Genomic DNA, 18,781 nt, shown 5'->3' with positions numbered 1-18,781 from the left:
TTAGTTTCATGTCATCAGTAATCTTTCTTATTCCAGTGTTCTTAAAAAGGCATTTCTCAACCTGAGATTATAACTCATATTTTTTCTTATAATATATTTATCATTTTACTTTCTTAGATTTAATTTTTTAGCCCATATGAAATTGGAATATGTTTTGGTACAAGAATTTATGTTTTTCCTACACTGATGCTCCACATGTCTCCAATTTGCTAATTCATATTTTCTCTCTTGATTCAAAGAATTATCTTAGCCTACACCACACTCTACACCCTATTAATTGTCCTGTTTTTTTTTTCTGATGTACAGCTGTGTTCTGAAAAGGCTGCCCTGTTAACTACCCTATGGTAGGCAGAACCCTCAGAGACCCCTGAGATTTCCCACCGTCATCCTCAGGACCAAAATAGATTTCACCCCATGGTTGGTTGTGTTAAGATAGGGTGGTGATTAGACCTAACCTAATCGCACAAAGCCCTGGAAGTCAGTTCTTTTGCAGCTGGGAGCAGAAGTGGATGTGAGATTTGAAGCATGAGAACTGGGTAGGAGAGAGAGGTGGGGCACGTGGCCTGGGCCTGAGGAGCTAAGAGCCAGTAGCTGGCAGAAAAGCCAGGACTTCTGTGCCATGCCCATGAGCAGAATTCTGCCGATGATGAGAAGAGCCAGATTCTCCAGAGGAGAACTCAGCTGGCTGACACTGTGATTGCGTTCTTGTAGAATCCTGAGCAGAGAACCCTTTCCTTGTCAGACTCTGACCTATAGAAAACTGAATATTGGGTGTTCTTTTTTTTTTTTAAAGATTTATTTTATTTATTTGAAGGGCAGAGTTACAAAGAGGGAGAGACAGAGAGGTCTTCCATCCTCTGGTTCATTCCCCAGATGGCCCCTCGGCCAGAGCTGCGCTGATCAGGAGCCAGGAGCTTCTTCAGGTCTCCCACATGGGTGCAAGGACTTGGACCATCTTCCACTGCTATCCCAGGCCATAGCAGAGAGCTGGATTGGAAGAGGAGCAGCCAGGACTAGAACCAGCACCCATATGGGATGCTGGCGCTCCAGGCCAGGGCTTTAACCAGTTGCACCACAGCGCCGGTCCCTTGGGTGTCCTTTTAAGCTACTAAATGTGTGGCAATGTATCAAATAGCCATAGAAAACTAATAGACTTAGCTTTATGTTACATTTTGATTTCTGGCTTTCAAATTTATTTTGGCTCATCTCTTTTAGTCTTCCAGATGTACTTAAAAGTGGAACCTGAGGGGTTTACTTTGTGGCACAGCAAGTTAAGCTGCCACTTGCAGTGCTAGTATAGCATATTGGAGTGCCAGTTAAAAAGTTCCGGCTGCTCGTTTCCAATCCAGCTACCTGCTGATGTGTCTGGGAAAACAGTGAATGATGGTCCGAGTAGTTGTGCCCCTGCCACCTAAGTGGGAGATGAGGATGGAGTTCCTAGCCTCTGGTTTAGGCATGGCCTACCCCTGGCTGTTGTGCCCATTAGGGAGTGGGGGTGGGGGGCAAGGGGACGAACAAGCAGATAGAGGAGTCTCTGTAGCATCACTCTGTTGCTCTGCCTTGCAAACAAATACATCTTTTAAAAGAATGGTTCTTGTAAAATTAGGAAAAAAAGAAGCTTATAGGGAATTTGGAACTGCACCAAATTGAGAAGTTGAGGAACAATTGAATTCTGTAAAATACTTAATTTTTCTTAGCAATAAACATGGCAAATTTGTTTATTCAAGTCTATTCCTTCCTTCAGTGGTACTAAATTTTTGTCTTTTAAGGTCTTTCATGTCTTAAACTTATTTTCAGGAATTTTGTATTTTGTAGCATGTGTTGCTTTTGATAATTTTTTTTAATTAATTTATTTTTTTGCCATTACATTTCCTGTCTGGTTCTCACTGGCATGAAAGAAAGTGATTGATTTCCTATATTAACCTGACTGGCCAGCATTCTAAAATATGCCTATTTTATTAGTCTTCTTAAATCTCCACTGATTTTATTTACCAGGTTTCCCACTTCTGTTAATTGATTCATACCCTTTACCAAATCCTATATTTGTATGTGTTTTTTCTTTTCTTCCCCAGCATCCAATCCTCTTGGCTTGTTAGGTTAAATTCTTAGTTCCCATTAATTGAAAGCTTTATCATTTACTAACAGAAACATTTGAACCAAAAATATTCCTCTCTGTGTTGTATCTATCCCCTTGGCCCTTTTTTGTTGTTGTTTTTAACATTTATTTATTTGAAGGCAGAGTTAGAGAATTTTCCATCCGCTAGTCAATCCCCAAATGACTGCAACAGTCCCGGCTAACGCCAGGAGCTTCTTCCACATAGTTGCAGTGGCTGAAGCACTTGGGCCATCTTCCACTGCTTTACCAGGCCATTTGCAGGGAGCTGGATCAGAAATGGAGCAGCTGGGACTCGACTGACACCCATATGGGATGTGGGCCTTGTGGCTTAACCTGCTATGCCACAGCGCTGCCTAAGACTTGATATGTAGTGTTCTTATTGTTTCTAATGTCTAGATAATCTGAAATTTCACCTTTGAATTCTTTGACTCAAAGACTACTTAAAAGGATATTAAAATTTCTAAGAGGTTTCATTGTTTTATTTTTACTCAGTTATTTGTTTTTATTTTCATTTTATTTGAAAGTCCAGGAGTCAGAGATTCCATCTGCAGATTCAGTCTCCAAACGCCCTCAATAGCCTCAGCTGGGTCAGTCCAAAGCCAGGAGCTTGAAACTACAATCCGTGTCTCCCATGCGGTTGCCATAGAATCAAGTACTTGAGCCATCACCTGCTGCCTCCCATAACCTGAATTTTAGAAGGAAACTGGACAGGAAGCAGAATAGCCAGGACTCAAACCAGGCACTCTGATATACGATGTGGGCATCCTAATCTGTGACTTAAGCCATGGTAACCTAACCTGCTACCTCAAACTCCTGAACACCCACCCTGCTGCCCCCACATTGTTCTGTTAGTTGCTCTTTTTAAGTTGTTAATTTCTAGCTGTATTGTACATTGCAGTATTCATAGGTGAACTCTGGTTTCTACTTTTAGAAGTTGAAATTTCCTTTGGGACCAGCACTTATTGAAAAAAAAAAAAGAAGATTCTTTAGGCACTAGATAATATCTTTGTTTTTCTAAATATACAAAGCACTATTTTAAAATAGGTTTTATATACTGTACAGTAAGAATAAAATTGAAAAGTCATGGGTGACTCTGCAAGTGATGTGACCTTCTTTTGGTCATATCTCCTGGGTAATTCACGGAAAGTTCATGAAATGTTCAGCTCAGTATATATTGACTCTTACTAAAAAAAGATGTTCGGGTGTCTGGTCTAAACAATTTTCTCTCCCAGATCTGCCTTGGCAGCAGTAAATAGCTTTGTGGCATTGTTTTATCTTCTGTTTCTTTCAAATAAATATTTAGTACATTGGAACATCTTAAATCTCAGTTGCATTTTCTCAAACATTAGAATGCTAAACCTGTTCCCACTTATTCTCATTTATTTGATAACTTGTCCTGAATGTCTTTGAAAGTATTCTGAAAGACAAAAATTTAGTGAGCTATAAAATTAGAGTGGTTGAGAATAGAAGCAGCATCAGCAAACAATTCTGCAACCAAAATTTCAATGGAAATAAGCTGTAGTCTGTATAGTTGTAGGTAATTAGTTCCATATTCGTCGGATATAATTAGAAATGCTCTGGTACTTATTGACTCGAAAAGAAAAAGCCAGGACAGATGAAATACCTTGCCAAATTCTTGTCTTACTTAACAGCTGGACTTAAAATTTAAAATGAAAATATATTAGTAAATAAAATGACCTAGACATTTATTTATGAGATTATGAGCAAGAAAGGAAGTCTCTAAATACAATCTAATAGATCAAAGAAGTTCCTGTTAATTCTGTATCCCACCGTATTTCATAATAGTGGAATGTCTTGGATGTCCAAATGTTACATCACCAGTTAAAGGAGATCCTTATAGGCATCAAAAAATATACCATAGTTTAAATGGGAGTATTTATGCATATATGCAGGGAATATTGAAGAAATGTTAATTTTCCAAATGAATAATTAAACAAATACTTCGTTGCATAGTGCTCCAAGGCACACATATCCAACTTTTAGTTCATTACTTTTTAACCTTTGCATGTTAAATGGCAGTGGTTCACCAACGTGGAGTTTACTTTAAAACAATTTTCTTTACCTCCACGGAGTGTGGTGTTTACCTGTAAAATAAGAACATTGAGTTGAGAGCTAGATTATCTAAAAGTTCCTTTCTACCTCCTAATCCTCAGCATCATTTATACTGGCATCTATTAGCAGTAATATTATGTACCTGGATCTCATTTCACTTACTTTTCTTACATAAAGAACTGTGAAGAGTCTGAGATTTCACCCTACTTGTAAAATAACAAATTAATCTGCCACAGTTTCATGGATGCTGGCATGATGCATTTTCCTTAATTAAACCTTTGCATGTTTTAATCACGTTTAGAGTGTGCTTCTCAGAGTATCACTTAGATCTCTAGGTGTTTGTAGGATCTAGTGTCAGTGACTATTGTGAGTGTCATGTGGAGTGAGCCCACTGAGAATCAGGACAACACAGAGGGGAAGATAACCAAAGGGCATCAGGAGATAAGATTCTTTGAATATCCTACAATCTGTCGACTGGAAGCCAGAGCCATCCTCGTGGACTTTTAAATCCCCTCCATTCTCCTTGTAACCTGTAATGACTCTGAGGCTGGGTTGTTATGGAAGTGCAGAGATGCCCATGGAACCAAGTGGACCCCTGCAGCTCAAGAGATGCAGTGGGCAGAAAGTAGGCCAAGGGTCTGCATATTCCACTCTTAGAACAGAACCTCCTAAATCTACTTTAAAATTAGAAAAAAATCTAATTTTGCTCCCTCTCAAGCCACATGCAAACAATATAGAACATTTTATTGTTTCGCTTTGTTTTTCAGAGCCAAATTCTGCAGTTCCATCAGGTTAGTGTTTCTACTTGCACAGGCTTTGTTGAGACAAACAAGAATTTCACAGAAAAAAAAAATACATCTTAATTTAGAATTCTTTGTTCCCAAACAAATGGGACTTAACTAAAACTTACTTAGCAAATAAACACAGACAGGAAAGTTGCTGTAAAAACTCAGAAGTGCCCGTAGGAATGGTGGTTCAAAGTGCAGCTGGACCTCAAGGAACGAGTGGAAGTTACTGGAAAGCACACAGAGCTGCTCTCACACAGCATTTTGCACAGCCGTTCTGCTGTCCCAGCCCTGTGGAGGTGGGTTCCCTGCCTCAGCTCCAATTGCATGTTCCCAGGATTGAGAAGCTGGGGGTGACATCCACTCCCGTGTTACTAACATGGCTGCCTGACACTCAGATTCATGAAAGAGGAGTTAGAGGCCAGAACAATTCCCAAGAAAAGGGAATCAGTGTTACCTGAAAGACATTCCAGAATGAGATTTCTACTCCAGTTACCAAGTACACATAATATTATTATCCTCGTAAACATTTTGAAATGAGGAAATTTTCTTTTTTAAAAAAATTATTCCACTTATAGTTTACAGGTGGATACATATAGGGGTGTTGTGGGAGGCAGGAAAAGTGAGAGTGAAGGAGAGAAAAAAAGAAATGTCCCATCCACTGGTTCACTCATCTGTCAGATGCCCTGGCCAAAGGAGGGAGATAGGAATTCAGTCTAGTCTCACATGGGTGGCAGGAACCTAAGTATTTGAGCCATCAATCATTGCCTCCCACGGTGTGTTAGTAGGAAGCTGGACTCAGGAGTGGAGCCAGAGCTCAAAACTAGGCACCCTGATATAGGTTGTGGGCATCTCAAGTGGCATCTTAACCATGATGCCGAACAGCCACTCCTGAAGTGTTTTTTTTTTTTTTTCCTTTTGAATAATTTTCTTTCCTCCTAGGGTCCTTGACTGAGTTACTTCTCCATTCAGTGAAAATACAGGCTTGAGAGAGAAGTAACAGACTTAGAGTAATGGAGAGTCATCCTGATCCATATATCAGCATCTGAATCTACCAGCCGATTGCAAGCTGGAGCCATTGCAAATCCTAAGTCGGGAGCATCAGTTTTGAGTAGTTGTTCTGTTTTATGACCTGAGATAATTAGCCCGAGTCATGAGAAGGGGTCACAGTGGCGGTAGGGTTGCAAGAGGCTATTATAAATGTATTTAGTAACAGTAGTAGGCGATACTGTTTTACAAAATGCATGCCTCATCCCTTTCCTCCTTTCAGAAATCATAAACTACAAAAACAGGGAGGAAGCCATACGTCTTTTTTAAATTCCTCATTAGTGATTGGCAGCCCTGGTGCAGGCAGTAGAGCTTTTCCAATCTTCCCATCCTGTTGTTTGAATCTTTCCAGAGCCTACAGCTTGAGGTGCTGGTAGTGTTTGTTCCTCCATGCCAGAGAAACAAAACGAGAACATAAAGAGGATGTCCAAAATGCTTGTGTCGTGAGCACGGTCGGCAGATGAAGGAGAAGCCAGGGGGGCACTGTTCTCAGCTAGCCAAATGTTGGAGATCCTATGTATTTTATGAATCCACATGGGACAGCAAGAGAGCCAAATATGTACCCACAGCCTTGATGTGGGTTCCTTTGTTAACCGTCTACATTTGAGTTTATTTCCAAAATATGAAAAACGGTTACTGCCAACACATTTTACAAACAAATGGGGAAAACTTCCCCTTGGTCTTCAGAATGTCCAAAGTGAACAATTCAGAGGCAGACTTGTGCTAAAGGTGTCCTAAATTCAAAAAGGAAGGAAGGGGGACTGGAAGGAGGAAGAGTGGGCCAGAGGAAGACTATGGTTAGCTTTATTTTTGACCATTTTTATGTCTCAAAAGTGATTGTGTTGGCCGGCGCTGTGGCTCAATAGGCTAATCCTCCGCCTAGCGGCGCCAGCACACCAGGTTCTAGTCCCAGTTGGGGCACCGGATTCTGTCCCGGTTGCCCCTCTTCCAGGCCAGCTCTCTGCTGTGGCCAGGGAGTGCAGTGGAGGATGACCCAAGTCCTTGAGCCCTGCACCCGCATGGGAGACCAGGAGAAGCACCTGGCTCCTGGCTTCGGATCAGCACGGTGCACCGGCCACAGCGCGCTGGCCACGGCGGCCATTGGAGGGTGAGCCAATGGCAAAGGAAGACCTTACTCTCTGTCTCTCTCTCTCACTGTCCACTCTGCCTGTCAAAAAAAAAAAAAAAAGTGATTGTGTTGACTTCCATTTAAGAATGTAATGCATATAATTTTTTCTTTATCTGTTCTATAAGCTATGAGACTATCACCTCTGGCTTAAAGGAGAGTAGAGTGAGGTGACAGCAAGGCTCCTCCACCTGCATTCCCAAGTGGACTTGGCATGTTTTCCAAATAGATTTTACAAACCCAAACAATTCCAATCATAAAAGTGACTACTCTAACCTTAAATAGAGGACATCAGGATTCTATAAATCATAACTAAATTGTTTCTATTGATTTCTCTTTGAGACAGATTTATAATGCCAATAGAATTGAAGGACTCTGCATTTAATTTATCATGTTAATATGAGTGAGCTTTAAAACTAGACTCTTATTTTCTGTTCATTTTGATTGCAGGCCACTTACCTATCTGCTATAATATGATGATATGTAGTAAAACCTGGACTTAGGATTTCTCTGGTTATTCTCACATTTTTCTGTAGGGTGAATTGGAACGTACCCTCACATTGAAAAGCTCTTTACGTTGTTATCCATTGAAATGTTTTATTTTGTTGTTCCTTTTCCTCTGAGACATTCATTCATGTAACTAATATTAGTTGGGTGCCCACTGCATGATACACTCTGATTTCCACACTAAAGCTGTCAATGCAGGGCAGATTTTCATAGCAGGAGTCAAAGAAACAAAGATAAGCAAATGGTGCCATGTTAGATGGTATAGAGGAAAATAAGGCAGAATAAAGTACGGTGAGGAGTCACAATTGCATTTTTAGATAAAGTAGTGAGTAAAGACCTCAGTAACACTAAATCATCCTATGTCTTTGTACCTTTGACTTCACTTAACCTTGGCCAATAAACTGCTTTGAAGAATTAATGATGATGGCCTAATAATTCTTTGACTGTCAAGGATATATAGATATAATGTATATTTGATATCAAGGGTAACTTTATAATCAGAAAAGTATCTTAAATGTGTATTAGTGACACATGAAATGTGCCTTATTTTGTTTGGATTTTAAATTACGAAAAGAAAAAGTATACTCATGGGGTTTTGGATTTGCCTGCCTTACTTACATCACATTACATTTCTCTTTGGTAGATGAGTTAGTAGCTTCCAGATGTTAATTTCTGTTTATTTTATCTCCCAGTAGTAAGTTTAAATTTCTGATTCCAGTTGTGCTTTCTTTTAATGCTTAAACATATACAATACTCAAAAATCTGTGTAAATAAAATGCCCAGTCTGATAATCCACCATTAAAATCAAACTGTGTGACTCCATGGTGTAAGGTAGTGAATGTGTAATACAAAATCCACAGCACAGAGAAGTTGTGAGAGAAGCATATTTCAGGTGTAACTGCAAATGAAATGTCTCTCTTGTTTCTTATACCCTCTCTTACCGAATCTGGCCCACAGCCTTCCAAAGGAAGCCATTGTACACCTGTAGTTTTGTTTTATCTTGTTTTGTTTTTTAAGATTTATTTATGTATTTTAAAGGTGGAGCTTCAGAAAGAGAAAAAAGGAGAAACAGAGAGATCTTCCATTAGCTGGTTCACTCCCCAAATGACCAAAATGGCCAGAGCTGGGCCAGGCCCAAGCCAGGAGCCAGGAACTTCTTTCGGGTCTTCCATGGGGGGTGCAGGGGCCCAACACTTAGACCATCTTATGCTGCTTTCCCAGGTGGATTAGCAGGGAGCTAGATCGGAAGTGGAGCAGCCAGTATAGGAACCAGTGCTCATTTGGGATGCTGGCACAGCAGCCAGTGGTTTTACCCACTGGTCCCACACCTACAGTTTTCTACCCATGATGATTTGATGTGGGATAGACAGTGACCCAAGCTGTTCTCCTCCAATAAATCTTGGACTATAACAACAGATACTGAATGGCATTTCAGATAGAACTGTCAGTTTATGCAGACCCGAGATCATTATCAGAATGTAGCCAGCCATATTCTAGCACCAGGTAAAACTGCTTCCATAAAACATTTAATAGATTCTCAGAAAACCTAAAAAAAAAACTCTTCCACCATTAGTAAGATTTAAGTTAGTCTTTTAAAAATTAAGATAAAACGCAGATTAAAAGTGCATATATGGAAGGGGAAGGGAGGAGCAGTATTTTTAATCATTAATTAACATGTATTAACAATACTGCAGGAATATCACGGATTTTCTGAAGTGAGGAATATTGGAGTTATACTGTGAGAGAAACAGCATTGACAGTTGTCTGCACCTCACTATTCCTTAGGACACCAGGGACAATTGGTCTGTAACATATTTCAGTGCTCATGTTTTCTCACTCAGAATTCACATTTATAATATGATGAATGTGGAATAGGTATTTTGGCCAAGATTTTAGAAATTGTATTTCTGTATTTTTTTTTTCCTAATGTAAACTATGTCCAACACTAAAAGTCAATAAGGAAAAAGATCTAAAAGAACCTTCTGATGGTGCCAGCACTGTGCTACAGCACCGGCATCTCATATGGCCACCAGTTTGAGTCCCTGCTGCTCTACTTCTGATTAAGCTTCCTGAGAATGCACCTAAGAAAGCGACAGAGCTTGGCCCAAGTGCTTGGGCCCCTGCACCCACATTGGAAACCTAGAGGAAGCTCCTGGCTCCTGGATTCAGCTTGGCCCAACTTTAACCATTGTGGCCATTTGGGGAGTGAACCAGAGGATGGAAGATCTTTCTTTGTCTCTCCCTCTCTCTCTGTAATTCTGATTTTCAAATAAATAAATAAATAATTTTTAAAAAAGACTTTCTGGTAACTGTGGAATCAATGACCCACAGAAGACTTGCTGCTTAAGTGTAACAGCTCAATTTCTTGCTGAAACAAGGAAATGCACAGGTCAATATTCTCTGTAGAATTTAGAAAACAGCAAGAACCATATAATGTTAAAAAGATCCAGGAGATAATATGAAATTGTTCCATATGTAAGAACCAGGAAAGTCTAAGAACGATGCAAGGTACAAGAAAATATATGTGTCCACATTAATATTGCACAGCAGGGTTGGGCATTTGGTAGTTAAGTTGCTGCTTGGGACAGCTGCATCCAATAGCAGAGTCCCTGAGTTCCAGCCCCAGCTCCAGTAATGCACACTCTAGGAGGAAGCAGGTGATAGCTCAAGTACTTGGGTCCCTGTCACCAACGTGGGAATCCAGATTGAATTCCAGGCTCCTGTCTTCAGCCTGGCTGAGCCCCAGCATTTGCAGGCATTTGGGGAATGATCCAGTGGATGGAATATTGATCTCTCCTCGCCAACCCCTCTACTTTGTACCTTCAAATACAATGCCAAATAAATGTAAATAAAATTTTTAAAAGATTATCCAGCAAGTAAAATCATTAGACTGAGATTTTAAAGCCGATATCACTGGAACCAAGCTCCAAGAAGTAAGTGTGAATACACTGGAAATTAATGGAGAGCTAGGAAGTCTCAACAAAGAAAGAGAATATATGAAAATGAACCAAGTGAAAATCTTGGAACTGAAAAATACAATGACTAAAAATTATCATTGTATGTTCAATAGCAGAATGGAGATGACAAAGGAAACCACGAGTGAACTTGAATAGATTAATAGAAACAATCCACTCTGCACAAGGAGAAAAATATTGAAGGAGAAATAAATACAACCTCAGGTTGAGAAAAGCTAAGAGAATTTGACAATTTGTGCCCTTCGAGAAATGTTAATGGAAATTCTTCAGAGGAAAGAGAATTGTTACTAAAGGGAAAAAAATAATTCTAAGAATGAAGAAAGGACAACACAATAAATGGTAAAATGTAAGTAAATGTGACATTTTTTCTTTGCTACTTTAAAATAAATATATATGATGGTTTTTCAATGCATGTACCTGTAATATTTATGATAACTAACATAAATGAGGCAGAGTAAAAGGAACTGATTGATGATAAGGTTTCGATATCCCCCTTACATGAAAATATTAATTTTAAGAAGACTGTGAAAAAATTAAACTTGTAGATCTTAATCCATAGATAGAGTCACCACTAAAAACACTGCAAATTCTGTAACTTAAGTGGAATGGTAACTATCACTCAGGGTGTGATGTGGTACAGCAGGTTAAGCTCCAGCTGTGACACCAGCATTCTGTTCAGAGTGCTGGTCGGGTCGTGGCTGCTCCTCTTCTGATCCAGCTTGCTACTAATGCACCTGGAAGGCAGAGGTGTGATGCTGAAGTACTTGAGTTCCTGCCACCCAAGTGGGAGATCCAGATGGAGTTCTTGGTTTCTGGCTTCGGCCTGGCTCAACCTTGGCTATTGTGGCCATTTGGGAAGGGAATGGGCAAATGGAAGATCAATCTCTCTCTCCTTATTAATAAATAAATCCAGGAACATATTCAATTAACCTTAAAGAAGTCAGGAATCCAGAAACAAGGAACACAAAACAAAACAAAACAAAACAATAAGGAAATAATAGCAACCAAATCCAAATAAATCAAGAGTTACATTTCTTTGCCTAAGCACCATAAACATTCTACAAACATATAGTTTAAAAAACAACAAAAACACGGGCTGGTGTTGTGGTGTAGCCATTTAAGCCACCGCCTGTAATGCCTGCATCTCATATGGGTGCCGATTCCAGTCCCTGCAGCCCCACTTCCAATCCAACTTTCTGCTGATGTGCCTGGGAAAGCAGTGGAAAATGGCCCAAGTGTTTGGTCCCCTGGCACCCACATGGGAGACCCGGATGAAGGTCCTGGCTCCTGGTTTACACAGGGCTCAGCCACAAGCTACAAGAACCAGAAAACATTTTTTAACAAAAATAAAAAGAAACCAATGAAATTTATATAAAAAACAGAGAAAATTGATAACAGCATGTATTTCTTTGGAAATATAAATAAGATTTGTAAATCTTGAGAGAGATTATGGAGAGAGGGAGAGATTGAGGGGGAAAGGAGGAGAGGGAGAGAGAGACTATGACTCAGAAACGAGTGTTACATCACAAAGGCAAGGATACAACACGTAAATACCTCATTTCAAAGTTCCTAAACAACTTGATTAGAGTCCTTGCCCCATCTCACTGTGAGACAGGAGGGCTGGAGTGGGGAGAATCTCCTGGGATAAAGCTCCAGAAAATGTTTTCTCATGGGTTTTAGGCCTTTATCATGGACAAAATGTGGCACCAAAACTGATCCAAACAAAAGCACAGGTTAGGTTCTATAAGAGTTTTGAAGTTCTGCCTTGTGGATGATGCTTTTGAGAGAATGAGAAGATAAGCTATAGATTGGGAGAATGCATGGTCAACTCTTTGTTCATTCTTACAATGTGTTATGAGCAATGAATTAGTGAGTATTGAACCTAGTGAGTACTGAACCTAGGGGAAACAGGGCCAGCCTACTGGCTGATAACCTCTGGTCACAATATTTTCATTAACTGTTCCACATGTGTTTCCATTTAAAGACACCTTACTTAAGGAATGTTGTTTATGTAGCAGCATTGAGCTCATGAGCAACAGCCCTCTAATCAGGATCTGAATATACCTTACCTAACTCCCACATTGGTTCTGTTGGGCATATCCCAGCCTCCTTTCCTTAGGATCAATAGATCACTCTTCGGCTGTATGCCTGGGGTCATTCTAAACAGTAAAGCACCCAGAAAAAAATGATTAAAACTATGAAAAATATGGCACTAGGTAGATTACAAAAAAGACACTTTATACATTCTGATATGGGAACGCAAGCAAGCAAGCAGTGTTACCTCGTCTAACCTCAGCTGGGAATTTGCATGGCAAGCAATATAAATGTTTTTGCTCTTCTGTGTAGGTCTGTGAATTACCACAAAAACGGCAATGAACATACTGATTTGGGAGTTGAAAGTAAATTATAGTGAGCAGACATATGTGCAATGTGGAATCTGCAAATAATATTTGTATTTCGAGGTTACATATCCATGAAAGGATATGGATATATCATGAACACTCACACTAAACAGTTAAGAAATAAAAAATGCATTTTCAATATGCACTTCACCAAAAGAGACACAGGAATAAAAAATAAAGACATGAAGAGATATCCAACATTATGTCAGCATTAAAGTAATTCCAATAAAAATCATAATAAACTCTTATAATACCTCTACTAGAACAGCTGGGAGAAGCAAACAAAACCAACTCACAATATCAAGTACTGGCAAGGATTCAGAACAACTAGATATAAAAAGTGCACAGCCACTCTAAAAATCAAATGATGGTTTCCTATAAGCTAAAGGATGCACTTGCTATATGTCTCTATAATCTCTTACAAATAGAAAAGCTCAGGTTAAAAATTATACAAGAATGTTTATGGCTACCCTATCTGTAATCACCACGAACTGAAAATAATCCAGGTGCACCTCAATGACTACATGGATCAAACCAACTGTGATGCAGCCACAAGGTGGAATACTACTCAGCCATAAAAGTGAATGACGCGTTAATACTTGCAATAACATGAATGAATCCCAAAGGCAACATGTGTAGTGAAAAAAGCCAGTCTCAAACAATTGCATACTACAAATATATGACTTCCTTTATGTGACATTCTGGGAAATACATGGAAAGGGAGGGTGGTTTGACTAAAAGAAGGCAGCAGGAAGGTTTTGGAAGGTTGTGGATCTATTCTGCATTTTTTTTTTTTTTTTTGACAGGCAGAGTGGACAGTGAGAGAGAGAGACAGAGAGAAAGGTCTTCCTTTGCCGTTGGTTCACCCCCCAATGGCCACTGCTGCCGGCGTGCTGCAGCCGGTGCACCGCGCTGATCTGAAGCCAGGAGCCAGGTGCCTCTCTTGGTCTCCCATGCAGGTGCAGGGCTCAAGGACTTGGGCCATCCTCCACTGCACTCCCAGGCCACAGCAGACAGCTGGACTGGAAGAGGAACAACCGGGACAGACTCCGGCGCCCCACCCAGGACTAGAACCCAGGGTGCTGGCACAGCAGGTGAAGGATTAGCCTGTTGAGCTGTAGCGCTGGCTCAATTCTGCATTTTGATTGTGGTGTCAGTGACTTACATCTACATATATACTAAAACTCAGAAATGTGAACAAAATATCAACTTCATTGGATTTAATTAAAAGTAGTGGGTTCACAAAAAATCTATTGTTGGAAGCTGAGTTCCATATACTCTTCTTTTAAGTTTTATTATCTTTCCCTTCTCTCCTGTACTATTTTACTTAAGGAATAAGGAAAATACATACAGTGTTTTAACACATCCAGATTCTCTGTGACATAGTTCATGATTACGTAATGCATTTATATATGTAAGATAAATGAAATGTTGGTAATTTTTCTTGTGCTTCTGACTCTCCTCTATACTTACTGTGTGCTCACACATTTGTGGTTAAAGCCCACCATTATAATATTGGTTCTAGCACACTTTTAAGCTCCAAAATCACTTCTAAGTGCAATGTAGTCTTTTGCTTTTGTCTAGGTTAGGAGAATCCTCACACTTTTTAAGTCAAAAAAAATCAGCTTATGATTAATGATCTGTGATTTTTAAAAAATTTACTATACATGAGTGAAATGAACATCTTTTCATTTGATTATTCTTTATAGTCCTTGCCTATATTCCCACTGAACTATGGTCTTTTTACTTGTTAAACTCTTCATTCAGTGCAGCATTAAACCTTTGACTATAGAGGCCAGCCCTGTAGCGCAGTGGATTAAAGCCCTGGCCTGAAGTGCCAGCATCGCATATGGGCGCCGGTTCTAGTCCCGGCTGCTCCTCTTCAGAGCCAGCTCTCTGCTAAGGCCCTTGGGACCCTGCATCCACGTGGGAGACCCGGAAGAAGCTCCTGGCTCCTGGCTTTGGATCGGCGCAGCTCCGGCCGTTGCGGCCATCTGGGGAGTGAACCAACAGATGAAGACCTCTCTTTCTCTCTGCCTCTCCTCTCTCTGTGTAACTCTGACTTTCAAATAAATAAAATAAATCTTAAAAAGAAAAAACATTTGCCTATAATGTAATTAAAACGTTATTCCAAAAATTAAGAAGGAAGGCAGGCAGGAAGAAGGACGGGGGAGGGATTATATTCTGTGAACTACATGGACTCTGTTCTGCTTGTATTAATATCACATTAACATGATAATTGATGAGGTTAGTGTTCTAGTAATTACGCATTTGCCGTGACCCCGAGAATCTAACATATAATAAATTCCTTAAGAAAACAAATAAATAAAATTTTAAAGAAGTTTTCTTTTTTTTTTTTTTTTTTTTGATGGTAATTTTTTTTTTAAACTTTTATTTAATGAATATAAATTTCCAGTGTACAGCCCATGGATTACAGTGGCTTTCCCCTCCCATAACTTCCCTCCCACCCGCAACCCTCCCCTCTCCCGCTCCCTCTCCCCTTCCATTTGCATCAAGATTCATTCTCAATTCTCTTTATATACAGAAGATCAATTTAGTATAAAGGTTTCAACAGTTTGCACCCACATAGACACACAAAGTGAAACATACTGTTTGAGTACTAGTTATAGCATCAAATCAAAATGTACAGCACATTAAGGACAGAGATCCCACATGAGGAGCAAGTGCACAGTGGCTCCTGTTGTTGACCCAACAAATTGACACTCTAGTTTATGGCACCAGTAACCACCCTAGGCTGTCGTCATGAGTTGCCAAGGCTATGGAAGCCTTCCAAGTTCGCCGACTCTGATCATATTTAGACAAGGTCATAAAAGACAGAGTGAGGATAGTAACCAATGATCCTAAGAGTGGCATTAACCAGGATTGAACAATTATACAGCATTAAGTGGAGAAGAGGACCATCAGTACACACAGGTTGGGAGTAGAGCCATTGGTGGTAGAGTAGAGGTTATGATTACAAAGGAATGAGGCCCAAGTACGCTAGACAGGGTCTAGAACAAAGGACAGAGTCATTCTTAGAGGAGCTAAGAAAGGTGCTGTCTAAGCTACAATTAAGTTTTCTGATTGAGAGGCAAATAGAACCTGATAGAAGGGGCTTGATAATAATCTGGTGGGCTTTAGGCCTTGTAAGTTAAGAGGCCCAGACCTATCTATCTCTTCATTACCACGCCTAACCTGGGAGTGTCATCTTTGACACACCCTCAGCCCTGAGGAACCAAACACAGCTCTCAGTCCACACTCATCTCAAGCCTCTAAGGCTCCACCGAAAGCAGACAGTCCACTTAATAAGGAGCCATAGTGTAACAAGAAAAAACACCACAGTGAAGAACCAAATATCTCCAACATGCCAAACAACAAACGCAAAAACCAAGCTGACAAGAACAAGGAAGGCACTATGACGCCCCCAAATGAAAAAGACACCCCAATTCAAGATTATGAAGATGATGAGATCGAAGAAATGCAAGAAGCGGATCTCAAAAAATTGCTAAGAACATTAAGAAGTTCTCAAAAACAAATTCTTGAACTACAGAAATCCTTCATGGACAAGATAGAAAATCTCTCTCGTGAAAATGAAATATTAAGGAGGAATCAAAATGAAATGAAACAACTAGTGGAACAAGAAACTCTGATAGTGACGAGAAATCATAATGAAATGAAGAATTCAATAGATCAAATGACAAACACATTAGAGAGCCTTAAAAACAGAATGGGCGAAGCAGAAGAGAGAATATCGGACTTAGAAGACAGAGAACAGGAAAGGAAACAGGCAAACCAAAGAAAAGAAGAAGAAATCAGAAATCTAAAAAATATTGTCGGGAATCTACAGGATACTATTAAAAAACCCAACATTCGAGTTCTAGGAGTTCCTGAAGGCATGGAGAGGGAGAAAGGATTAGAAGGCATTTTCAGTGAGATACTAGCAGAAAATTTCCCAGGTTTGGAGAAGGACAGAGGCATCTTAGTACAGGAAGCTTATAGAACCCCTAATAAACATGACCAAAAGAGATCCTCACCACGACATGTTGTAATCAAACTCACCACAGTGAAACACAAAGAAAAGATCCTAAAAGATGCAAGAGAGAAACGTCAGATTACTCTTAGAGGATCTCCAATTAGACTCACAGCAGACTTCTCATCAGAAACCCTACAAGCTAGAAGGGAATGGCGAGACATAGCCCAGGTACTAAGAGAGAACAACTGCCAGCCCAGAATACTATATCCTGCAAAGCTCTCATTTGTGAATGAAGGTGAAATTAAGACTTTTCATAGCAAACAGAAACTGAAAGAATTTGTTTCCACTCCTCCAGCCCTGCAAAAGATGCTTAAAGATGTGTTACACACAGAAACACAGAAACATGGTCACCAATATGAAAGAAGGTAAAGGAAGGAAACCTCACAGCAAAAGATCACAGGAAGCTCAATTTATCTTTGACATAGAATTAAACTCTAATGCTCTGTTAAAGCAATGTGTTAAAGTAATCTATTGTGTTCTCTTGATGTCTGTTAAATTCTAATTGTTCAAAAACAGCTGAATTTTTATTAAGATCTATGGGTTATGTAAATATGTGCTTATTTTCAAAGATTTGAATAATCACCTTGTAACAAGATCAAATTTGGTCTATGAGTTTATAATTTTAAACATGGCGACTTAAAGTCTTTTGTCATCCACAGTTATATATGATTTGCTGCTCATAAAACTAAAGCGTTGTTGGTTCTGTGTGTAGCTGTCCTCCTATGGGTTCCTATGGACTTTTTCCAGCCACTTCCATTGTATTCAGTACTTTGGGATGGCTCTGTAAACAGATGAAGCCAATAATGTATTAACAGTACCAACTGAGAGAAAGTATGGTTAACTGAGGTTACTAAAAAAGCAATTCAAATCAATTGGCAATCTACAAAAAGAGTTAAAGATTTTAAAAGCTATTATTAAAAATGCTATATTGGTCTATTATGCTATGTTAAATGTGTGTACATATTGTATGTCCACATGGGGAAATTTTATTAAGAGTCTTATTTTAAATGGCTTATAGATAAGATTGTCCATAAATTTAAGCTGCTAAAATCAATCAAAGATACATTTTAATTTGAGTGACCTGAATCTATGTATCATATGTTTTAAACTTGTAGGTAGAAAGAAACTAAAAACATTTTATATGGTTGTGCTTAAGTTTGCTGGTTAAACAAACTACACCATGTTAGATATTTAAGAGGTATTTTCAAATACATGATTCTTAAAATTTATAGAAGGCATTGGACCTTCTGGTAAATGTTTTCTTAAGTTGTTATCTAATGGTTGAAACTGTTTGCTAAGTATTCATGTGATATTGCTATTGTCAGCAAGCAATCTAGGACTTGCTCCCTCATTTCTCTATTCTAAGCCCAACTTGTTCTTTCATTTCTCTATTCTCTTCAAGATAGGAAACTAAATCTATTATGAAGGAATCTGTAGGACGCACAATTTAATCTTTAGACCTTATAAAAGAGATGGCTAACATTTTTCTGTAATAGCATAGCCAAAATAAGAACTTAAATAATAATCTCATAGCTAGATTCACTTCGCCATCAGCAAAGTATACAGTAAGTAGAAAAAACCTCCCTTTCAGACCAAAGGGAAAGAAAGTTTTAAAGTGAGAATATAATTTTCCTCATGGGCATTGTCTACCTTAGACAAACTACTACAGAACATGCCTGTGACTATAGACTTGTAGTTCAGGCCACCGAAGATTAGA

The sequence above is a fragment of the Lepus europaeus genome, chromosome 20, assembly GCF_033115175.1.
Source record: "Lepus europaeus isolate LE1 chromosome 20, mLepTim1.pri, whole genome shotgun sequence".
NCBI lineage: Eukaryota > Metazoa > Chordata > Mammalia > Lagomorpha > Leporidae > Lepus > Lepus europaeus.
The sequence above is the reverse complement of the archived record's forward strand: the minus strand, read 5'-3'. Positions refer to the sequence as shown.